The sequence below is a fragment of the Lutjanus erythropterus genome, chromosome 11 (genome assembly GCF_056507025.1).
Source record: "Lutjanus erythropterus isolate fLutEry1 chromosome 11, fLutEry1.hap2, whole genome shotgun sequence".
In the NCBI taxonomy this organism is placed as follows: domain Eukaryota; kingdom Metazoa; phylum Chordata; class Actinopteri; order Lutjaniformes; family Lutjanidae; genus Lutjanus; species Lutjanus erythropterus.
This window is the reverse complement of record NC_139327.1, coordinates 10,498,737-10,509,910: the sequence shown is the minus strand read 5'-3', so window position 1 is coordinate 10,509,910 and position 11,174 is coordinate 10,498,737.

Below are 11,174 nucleotides of genomic sequence, written 5' to 3'. Positions count from 1 at the left end.
CATTTTCGGTCTGTGTGCACACGCCAGTGGTCCTCTCCGTACACTTCGTCCAATTCATCTCCAGCCTTGACAGGCTAACATTGTTGTCTTTCAAACACAGACTCAATGAAAGCTCCGTCTAGTCACAGCAGAGTCGGGACCTGACAAATGAATGTGACAGCGTTTTCCTTTTCTCTAGTTTGTGACTTGTTTACTTCTCAAGAGCCGAGGCCCCACTGAGATCTTATGTTATCAGGGTCAAAGCTGCACAAACAGAAAAAACTATGAATTCTTCCAGCGCAAGGAAAGAAAAATGAATGTATTCAAAATATGCGACAAATGTGAATAAAAATATGACTACATCTGTGCATCCAGGTCAGTTTTTGTGCTCACTGAAATGATTCCTTCTTATATTGAAGGCCTTGCAGTAGTTTGTACAATTTGACCAATAGGAGAGACAGTGCACAGGCTCAGAGTGGAACTACTTCCAATGCAAATTACTTTAAATTAACATTTCAAGAGTTTGGCTGCTACACTGGCATACACAGCTAGTGTGTGCAGTGTACCACTGGAGAAGGCTTTTTAGACTTTTTAATTAACTGAACTAATTAATACATTTTTCTGACATTCCTGCATGTGGACCTTCATATGGAATATGTATTCTAGCAAATAGAAAACACAGTATGTCCTGCTCATTAAGGCGTTTTTATTTGGACCTCTGTTTCTTGCAACCATGGCAATGATTCTATCTTTAAGTCTATATTAAAAAATACTTTGAAGGGCAGAGGCCTGAAATGCCACATATAGTGTATACTACTAAAACCGCTACAAAGAGCAGTTTCTGGTGTGCAAACTTAATTTTATACTTCTGTATCTGCATTTCTGTCCAGCACTCAGTACTTTTCATTTTTCAGTGTGCATGCTGTTTCGTGATTGTGCCTTGTTGGCAACAGTAAATAAAACAGACACAATTTTACCATTATACTGGCATTGCATGATATGATTGAAAAAAAGTGATTATTCTGACAGATGTTTGGCCTCTTTCACAAACATGCACAATTTTTTGCTTAAACTGTGTGTATGAACGCTTTATGCTCAAATCTGGGATTCATGGATATTTTCTTACTTGAATTTGTTCGTACTTTGCCAACAAATTTAGAACTGCTTCAGAGTACGCACAAATAATGACACCCTGGCTATCTAGTAAAATGCTGAATGTGGATTTTTGTTTGTGTTTATGTTGTATTTGTCATTTTTTAATATGTTGTGATTGGCTGCTATGTTGGCCAAGTCACTCTTGTAAAGGAGATGTTCCATTTCAGGGACATACGGGTTAAATAAAGGTAAAAATAAAAATAAATAAATAAATAAATAAATAAATGAAACACCCTCTCACTAAATGCAGAGCATATTAAAAACACATTAATTTAAAAAGTCTTGTGTTATTTTCCTTGTGTTTAGACTTTTATCATTATCTGTTGTTATGTTAAGCACTTTGCATCGCATTTTATGAATGTATTGTGATAAAATTATCATTATCATTAGTACTATTATTATTATTATTTTTATTCTCTCAGTCTTTTTTCTGCATCGATTTAAATGTCAAACCATTTTTTTCATCTGAGAAACAGTTCATTTCCTTTTATTATCATTATTTTCTTTTTATTACAATTATTGCAACCCAAGACATTATTTTTATGAGTGGCACTGTGCCTTGTCTGCCCTCTTCCTTAGACACGAGTAGCGCAACTTCATATCCAAGGTTCCGACTGAATAGGGGAGGCAGCGTTGGTACACAGTCAGTTATTCAGAGAAATAAAAACTTATTTCCTGATTCTTTCACAGTGGTTATGACCTCAAAACAAACAAACACCTCCGCACACCGAAGCGACATCTGATTCTGTCTGAATGTGACATACTACAACTACATCACTTCCTCCATGATGCTTTTCTATCCAAACATATGAACTTATATAGAGAAATGGGGGTGTGGCAGTATGCAGATTCTGATTCACTAAAATACATAGGTGGTAAGAACAAACTTGGCTGGTACACACGTTTCATGAATCAAACTGAAAGTTTGCGTGTGAACTTGGGGTTTATTGGCTATTTCCTGTTTTATTTTGTAGTCGTGGTCCTCCCTCATGTGTCTTGTCTTTACTTCCTGTCTTTGTCCTTTTCAAGCACTTTTTGATTGCCACTGGTTTCACCTGTCTGTGTCTGATAAATTCCTTGTTTATTTATTCCCTGTGTTTCTCTGGTTCTGCGTCAGTTCGTAATCGTACATTGTGTGTCATCCTGCCGTCTCCTGGTTATGGTTAGGGCTAGATATCTGTAAAACTGTAGCCGAACTGCAAACAAGGTGAATTTTTGATTCGTGGCTTCTCGGTTTTATATTCATAAAACTTTCCTCAAGTCCAAAAATGCAATTTTAAAATCTGTCCCATCGTCAGGCCTGATAAAGCAGCTCTCACTGGACTGAATGGGCGCCATCTTTGCATTCACTGTGTAGTTCCTTAAAATACAGGAGCTGCTCCCTCTGTAGAAATTGTTGGGTAAAACACAAGAACACTTATTTTAAGGTAATCACACATTATAGACAACACACTTATAAATATTATAATGCATGTCTGACATATTCTGCCAATAGATCCCTGTAAATATTACAGACTGAACTTTAAAGGGATAGTTGGACATTTTGGGACTGGAAACAGAGGAATGAGCCAGCCTTTCCAACGGTAAGAAAATCTACCTACCAGCCTCATGACTCACTTAAGGATAGGTCTTTTTTTTTCAAGTCAATTTAAAAACTTACACGGCTACATGAGCATTGAAAGTACTCTAAACTGTAATCATTCCTCCTCTCCCTGCTGGCCATGAAAGGGTCCCTTCTGATCTATGAGATCAGGGGAAGAAATCCACAGTCCTCATTCAGTGTAAAATGCATGCTTAAGTTCAGCTGAAGTTAAGGCTCAGTAGAGTTCAAGTCAAGATCTTCCATAGTTACAGTCTTTATAGTCCAAAATTCCTGGTTTAGAGAAAGACATGGGGAGCATCTTGATGTAATAGATGCCCCTTTTCCCATTTCATCAGCTATTTTATTTATGTCACTATCCCAGGATAGTTGCCCATCAAAAGTGTCCTTAGGGCCGGGTGGCTTACAAATAATATCCCAGTATTTTTATGCTTTACGGCTATATACTAATTTCCTGTAAAATAACATAGCATAATTCTCAAATAGTGATGATCTCATAGAATATGATGCATTACTGTAGTTAAAATCACCCTCAGTATATAAATTAGGGCTGGGTAATATGGACAAAATCAAATAGGGCTATAATATTTTTTACTAAATACCTTGATAGTGCAACAATATAGTGGTAAGTTGGTACTTTCACATAATTTTGACATGAGAGTTTTTATACAAACTCATCAGTAATCATGTCATGTGGATATAACATTATATTTACAGAAAAAGTACATCACTTCACTGTACCAGAGTTTTTAAAGCAGGAAAAGACATCAGACAGGTGTTCTAGGTCTTCAGAGAACGCCAAACATATCAGCATTTCAAATGTTCTACTTAAATCTATTAGAATTGATTCTAACCTCTTTTTCTATCAAGTTTGCTTCAGAAATGAAAGCGTTACTTCCTGAAAACAATAAAATAGAGTTATCCAATCAGATTTTTTTTTGATGATGTCTCTAGCCAAAGAAGTGTCAGAGCTGGCTCACTCATTGGTTAGGACTTCATCAGTGGGACAGAAGGCCACAGCCTGTGTGTTCGTTCAGAAAGTGACAGGTGAATTAACCCATTTTGATTTTGAGTGGCGCCAAAAATCGTCCTCTTATGCCTTCTTGAAGGCCAGCGCTATCCTGCATGCAGTCTTGAGACGAATCAACAAGAATGACGCTAGGAGGCTAGCTTGATAGCGCTGCCTTTTTCAAGGTGGATCTGCAGAGGACTGCATTGTTTTGGACTGAAATGACGTTTGTCCCTCAGTCTATCAGAAATAAATTTTCAGTCACTTTATTAAAGCTACTTCCAGTAGTGCGACACAGTGGACAGAGCTGTTGGTAGACAGAATAATTTGACTGGAGATCTACATGTAACTGTGTCTGTGGTACTGAAACAGAGAAATAAGAAACTCAGAATGATTCATATAGGATATTACAGCTCTTATCATCAAACAAGCTTATTTATAACTTATCCAAATGGATTGTAACAGAGTAAATGGTTGTTATCTACTGTTCAGTATAAGTTTAAGTACAGGAAACTCTAGAAAAACATTGCTTATTGTGCTATCATTGTGTGGTGTTTGCTGTTCTCTTCTGGGTTTGACACCTGCTCTTGTGATGAGCTACCAGGCTGCCTGCTGAAAAAAAAAATCTGGTGTGTCTGGCTAAGTTTTGGCCGAACTATGGTCTAATAGTCACAGCTCGCCACTGCTTATGCCATATCATAATATGGCGATACTGACAGTCTAGGGAGATATCTACTCTCAATCATGATGTCAACACAATATTTAGATTTCTCAGCAACCATGACCTCCAAAAGGTCAGCTCTACTTGCTCTATAGATGTGTCCCTGACTTGGTTGCACAGTTTCAAATAAAATTCAATTATTTCTCATGTGGTCTAACCATAAAGGTCTACTATAAGAGCTAGTGCAGTGATGGCTAGAGTGACAGAAAATGTAGTCTCCTGGAATATGTAAAAGAGTTGTCTCTTGGAGAGAATATTAGCTGTTTGGTTGACAACACATTTCCAATTCATAGAAAAAGTTTTAGTCATCTTGAATGTTTTCAAGCATCCATCCCTCCTCTGGCAGGAAACAATCTGAATCTGTTTTGATTCCACCTGCCTGTCATGGCAGCAGGGATGCAAATCATAAGATTACTGCGAGAAGGCTTGCTGTTTCACATTATGGAGGGGCTTGTTATTCAGTCCTGAGCGTAAATCTGGTGACTCACAGTACAAATGTCATCAATATTCATCAGGATGTCCTTCTCGTCCTTTTAAGGACTCATGCAGATGTTCTGTTTTTGACCAGCCTTGATATCTGTATGCTGCAGTCACAGAACTCCTTCATTTCATAACAGAGGCTGATGGAGAAGGTCTTTTCTTTTCTAGATTTAAAGGCCTAGTGTGTAAGATTTAGGGGGATATATTGACAGACTATTTCAGTATAATCACCTAAAAATAAGAATGATTGTGTTTTCCTTACCTTATAATGAGTCCTTTATATCCAGAGACCACTGTGTTGCACCACCATGTTTCACGGCCACCATCCTACACAGTTGGATGGGGAGAGAGAGACAAGTGTTTGCAATCTGCAAGCTCACCTATAGATGCCACTAAATCCTGCACACTGGTTATTTAACATACTAAGTGTTCTTGCACGTTTTCTTGTCCTGTCCCCAATGATTTCTTAAAGGTAATGTAAGCAGTTGACCCTGTGCTAACCCCCTTCTCCACACAGGAAGTGTCCAATCATGGATTAGCAACTGTTGCTAAGGCACCACAGGCCTGTCAGGCTCTGTATTTGACTATATGATGAAGCAGTGTGCAAAGTCTTTCAGAAATGTAAAACACAAGAGCTCATGCGTGGGGAATGGATTACATTCTGTCTTTATCTGCTGAGCTGAGATGCAAATGTCAGCAAGGCTGGCTAACTAACGCACGACACTGAGCCATATTTCAGGTTCACCCCAAAAATCCTGAACAACAGTTCATTGGTCTAACTTCAGAATTTAGTATTACAGAGTTCTCAGTCTTTTCACATGTTTTCAGCAACTGTGTTCTAAGATGTAATATGTTAAGAAGAAGAACTTCCTTTTTCCTTTACATAATCTTTAAGAGTACAGTGTCTATTCTGGGGGTGGTGGTTTGCAACACATGCCTGTTTAGAGTGGGTTGAGTGATTAGGTGGTGCCTGAAAATAATTCATAAACATTCAGTCCAAATGTTGCTTATATTTAGTAGTAATTAAGCCGTTTTAAAATTATTTTGAAATATATCATTTTGTTAATAATTAGGGACATTTCTCATCTCATCAGCATTTCTCATCATATTCAAAAAAAATTCAGGGAATAAATCGATTAAATCCACTTGATATGTAGAAAAAAAAATTAATTGCTTTTTTAGACTAAACAACCATTATATTTCATGATCACTGTCACCATGCAACCTCTAAGTGTACCAAAACTGAATCTTGATCTAGTTTTTATTCTTTATAATACATCTGTGAACAGATCATTTTTATGTAATTTCTTAAAATAAAATAAAAAATCTAAAAAAAAAATTTGTTAATGATTCATTAACCTCCTGGTTTGGACACATTTTATGCAGTTTAAACCTCTGCAGAATTACAGGTTGGAGGGAAACATTTTGATACACAACAGACCTTACCTTTTTAAAAGAAAAGAAAGATATTTTCAGGCATATTTTTGTACGGTTAAAGGGAATTGTGCTTTCAGTGAGATTAAGACACTTCTTTACTCTATCATTTATGTTGAGCATGCAGTGGAGTTCTGGTCTTAAGAATCAAGTGAAATTAAACTTACATCAAAATGTTATGGGATTCTGATTTGAGTACATTTTCAATTCCATATGTATTTATTTAGACTAAAAACATGTTTAACTAACCACCATTTTCACTGTTGTCCTATATAAATTTTATATGCTAGGTGATGAGTCGTGTCATTGGCTGAGGCCTGATTTTACAACACCTCGACAAAGTGACAGTGGGTTTGTCCATAAAGTTGACAAAGACTTGAACCCATTCTGTCCCAGCTGTTGTTCTGTATATTAGATCCCTTCCCCGTGCATCACACGAGAGCTCTCATAATCCTAACCGGGTTCAGGTTCCACGTGATTGACAAATTAAGTTTTTATATAAGATGATAATGTTAGTAGGTCAAATATATCATTGACCAGTTTTGGTGTTGATATACCACTTGAGTCAGGTCACAGGAGACAGCCATCCTGTTTGTATCTGGTTCAAACTGATAAAACTAGTGATGATCTCTGAGCAGAAAAAGATCTGAGGATCCTTTATCTGCAGTGAAATCAATCTAGACTGGCTGCCGTCACACTGAGCTCTCTTTAGCACTTTGATTGGCACACAAATAATTTTGCGTCTTTGACAAAATGAAAGGGCGAGCCTCTCAGCTTTTGTTGGCTAAAATGTCATCACTTGGCACGCATACAAGAAGCCAAGTCTTTGCATCATTTTCGGCGTCCCTCAGAGAGTATCCCTGTATAAGCTTGTCCTCCCTGTTGACATCGCCATTATATACGTGACAAATACATTCTTCAGAGGAGGAAGCGTTCTCTGCCTGAGCAATATAGCTGCTGCAGGAGAGGAAAAACACATGGCTCCAGAAAATCATTTGTTGCATTCTGACAATAATCAGACACAGACAAGAAATACTTTTGTTGCATACTTCTCATGTGTCACATCTTTTAATGAAAACACATTAAATAAAGTGTGTAATTCAGTTTGGAATATATTCTCTATTTCCATGATGGTGTCAGACTCAAGTGCCTAATTATCACTATCTTCACATATCTGCTAACTTGAAATTTTCTTCAATTATTGACTTGATGGGAAAGAATGGTGAAGTTAAAAGACATGTTTAGAGCTAATAACAAATTACAATATCCGTAATCCACAATTATTATGACTATAACAATGATTATGACTATGCAAAATGCCATGTAATCCTATGCACTGTAACCCTACTTAAAAGGCCAGTTCACCCCAAAATCAAAATTTAACCTATCTTGCCATTAATCCAGCTAGATTGTTTTAGTATGAGTTGCTCAGTTTTGGAGATATTGGTCTTAGAGATGTCTGCTTTCCCTCAAAATAAACTAAAATGGCACTTGACAGAAATACATTCTGAAAACCTCAACAGCAAGGTCTTCTAACAGACATCCTGACCCGGTTACTCAAGATAATCCACACACTTTGTTGTGAGCAGTTTCATGTAGGAACTACTTTCTCTCTGCAGTAGAATCTACTGGAACTACTTTTTTTTGACAAGAAAACGTGAAACTGCTCATGTATGTGGATTAACCAGTAACCAGGTCATAATTTTTGGAAAGAGACAATAGTTCAAATCTATTTGTTTTGTGCATTGAGCATCACAAGCTGAGTGCCATTTAGTCCCATTATATTGGAGAGAAGGCAGACATCTTAAAAAACTCGGCAAAAAACGGCACTACTGTTAGAAGGATTCTTGGGTGAACTGTCCCTTTAAAATCATAATCATCAACATCATTAAAAGCATCAGGTTCTATTATTGTTTTTATACCTGCATGTTTTTAACAGGGTAAAAGATTTTTATAATCAGAAGTCTGGATCTTAAGTTATGGGAGGAGTTTCAAACAAAACTCTGCCCTTCCATAGCCATTTACCGATTTTTTTTTTTTTTTTTTTGTGGTAATTTGATTCAGAATCGACAACACAGTGGAACAAGAAAAGATAAAAAGTTTAAAGAGACTAAGATAAAGGTTAAAAAGTTAAATACAAGAATTATGTACAAATAAGAATACTATACAAATTAAGAATAAAAGATACAAAGATAGAAATAGTACAGTACAGCATGAGTTAAGTTCATTCTTTTAGTAATATGAACTGAAAAAAAAGTGCTTTAAGGCAACTTGTCTATCAGTAGTTATCCTCACAGCACTGTGTCAAATCTACTTTTAACCAATCTTTAATCAACTTGTAACTCAACACAAGGGCCACGATAGGGGCCCACCACTCAATGTTTGCCCCCGGGCCTGCTAACGGTAGCAGGTTTATCTATCCCTGGATTGTGCCTCCTCTGAGCTGAATGTCAGAGAGGTTTGTTATCAGTGCCGAGCATCCCGAGATATCGTCCTCACTCACTTTGAAATCTGCTCTCTGAAAGGATTCAAACGGCACCGGGTTTCCAGCACGAGTTCAGCATGTTAAAAATGTCATCCTCCCTGCTTTGTGCAGCTGAATATCATACGTCATTTTGCGGCGGTGCTGATTCCCCAGAGTTCAGCTGAAGCCTGGAAGAAGCCTGAGGAGCAGTTTCTCAACCATGTGACAACACAACAAATATTTACTTGGAGAAACAAATCTCACAAGTGCCCTCAGAATGAAGAAATGCCTCAAAAATAATGAGCATATGCCTCGTCAGTTATAATTAAGTGCCTCCTATAATAAAGAAATGTCTCTTTGGCAATAAGAACATGTGTATAAAAGAAGTTTCAATGACAATAAAATAATAACTCTTGCACGAAACGCACTAACATGCCCCAGTACAGGTAACCTACTTTACAGGTCATTTTTAAAATATTCACTCAGCCTGGAATCAGCCTCAATAATCTGCTCAAATAATGTCTGCAGTAAGTCGAAGAAAGATCACCTGAGTGTGTAATTAACATTTTTCACAGCAGCCACATTGATATGAAATAGAGTGAACGCAGACGTTACCGATGATACTAATGAAGGTCCTGTTAAATTTAGTGTGGCAGAGCTGTTCCAGTGAGTCGACACGAGCCACAGCAGCAGTCTGACTCTGTTTGACCTGAATGGAACAGAGCCTCAATTAGTGTCCGTTGTTACACCTGTTGTTACTGTTTTGTGTCAAAATGGCTGCTGTAAAAAAAAAAAAGGTCTATTTCCCACCTTTCTTAAGTCCACAGAAAGAGCGTCATCACAACCTGATTAGCCAGCAGAGGTGGCCAATCAAGTTATTACTGTACTTAAGTAGAGTTTTCAGCATCTGTACTTTACTTGAGGACGTCAGAATGTAACAAGACAAAAAAGACTTAATAATACAAAGAAAGACGCTGCAAAACAAAAAAGATGTCAAATGTGACAATAACAATAACAAGACAGAAAAGACTGTAAAAGATGTAACAAGGTAAAAAAGATGTAACAAGACAAAAATATGTAAGATGTAACATGACGAAACAGAGTAACACTCAACTACGGATAAAAGGTGAGGTTCGGTTATCATTTATACTTTGAGTACATTTCAGAGCCTGTACTTTTTAAAATTATATTTGAGTAAAGAAGTTGAATCAGTACTTCTACTTTTAGTCTTTTTTACAATCTATACTTATACTCAGGGCCAATTCTTGCTATATGCAGTCTGTGCAGTTGCATAGGGCCCCCAAAGCCACCAGGGGCCCCGAACAGTGTGATGTAGTGATGATCTGTCTTTAATGGCAGATTTGCCATTCAGTATCAAAGACTGTCACTGTCCAGAGATCAGCAGTCACTTAGTCACACGTCATTTCACTCACATGAGCACACTTTGCAAGAATGCTAGGCTAGCTGAGATATTTTTATGCATATAATTAGTTTATTATTAGTTTTTAATATTAATAATAATATAATTTTAAAATTATAATTTTAAGGAAATGCAGCATCTGTTTCATGATCTTGTGATTCCCAGATATTATAATTTTCTATAGGTGTAAATTGCTGGGGTCAACTTAAGAACTGTGATTTGATTTTGAGAGAAAATAGATTTTTTCTCATGGATTTATCCTCCTTTACATTTAAAGTTTACCAAATGCAACATATTAAATGTTAAATGCATGCCCATGGACCACTTTACAGGGTCTGGAATCCCCCCACTGTAGCTTCAGAAACAGCCCTGCTTCTACTTGCGTCTGCCTCTGTTGACCAGAGGAGTGCTGCACTAAGCCGCTCTCAGTAACTATTTCAGATTCACTCATCACTCCCAAAATGCAACAGGTGAACTGGGATGACAGCAGATTCACAAGGAACAGGCGACTTCTACAATTTAGCAGGTAATCACCACTGTCAGTGTCCAGACGAAATTGTTTACTTTGTTTGGCACACTCAATTTTCAAGTTGGGATATTTCCAGCTCAGTTAGAGTGTTTTTGAGTTTCTGGGAGAGTTTCAGTTGAACAAAACACAACAGTAAATCTGCTGTCTCCTTCCAAAAAGCTTCTTTCTACTGTAGAGTCACTGTTTGATGCCCACATAAGACAATCACACAGAGAGAAATTCATTACAGAGGAGGCACAGCTACCAACAGCAGCCTCACAGACACACAGTACCCTGCCAAAATCCATAAAGGCCCCTAAGGAGGGCTTTAAGTTGACTTCCTGCAGACCTCCCCTCAGTTCATTACACCAGAGATATGATCATTTAAAAATATGAGGTGCCTG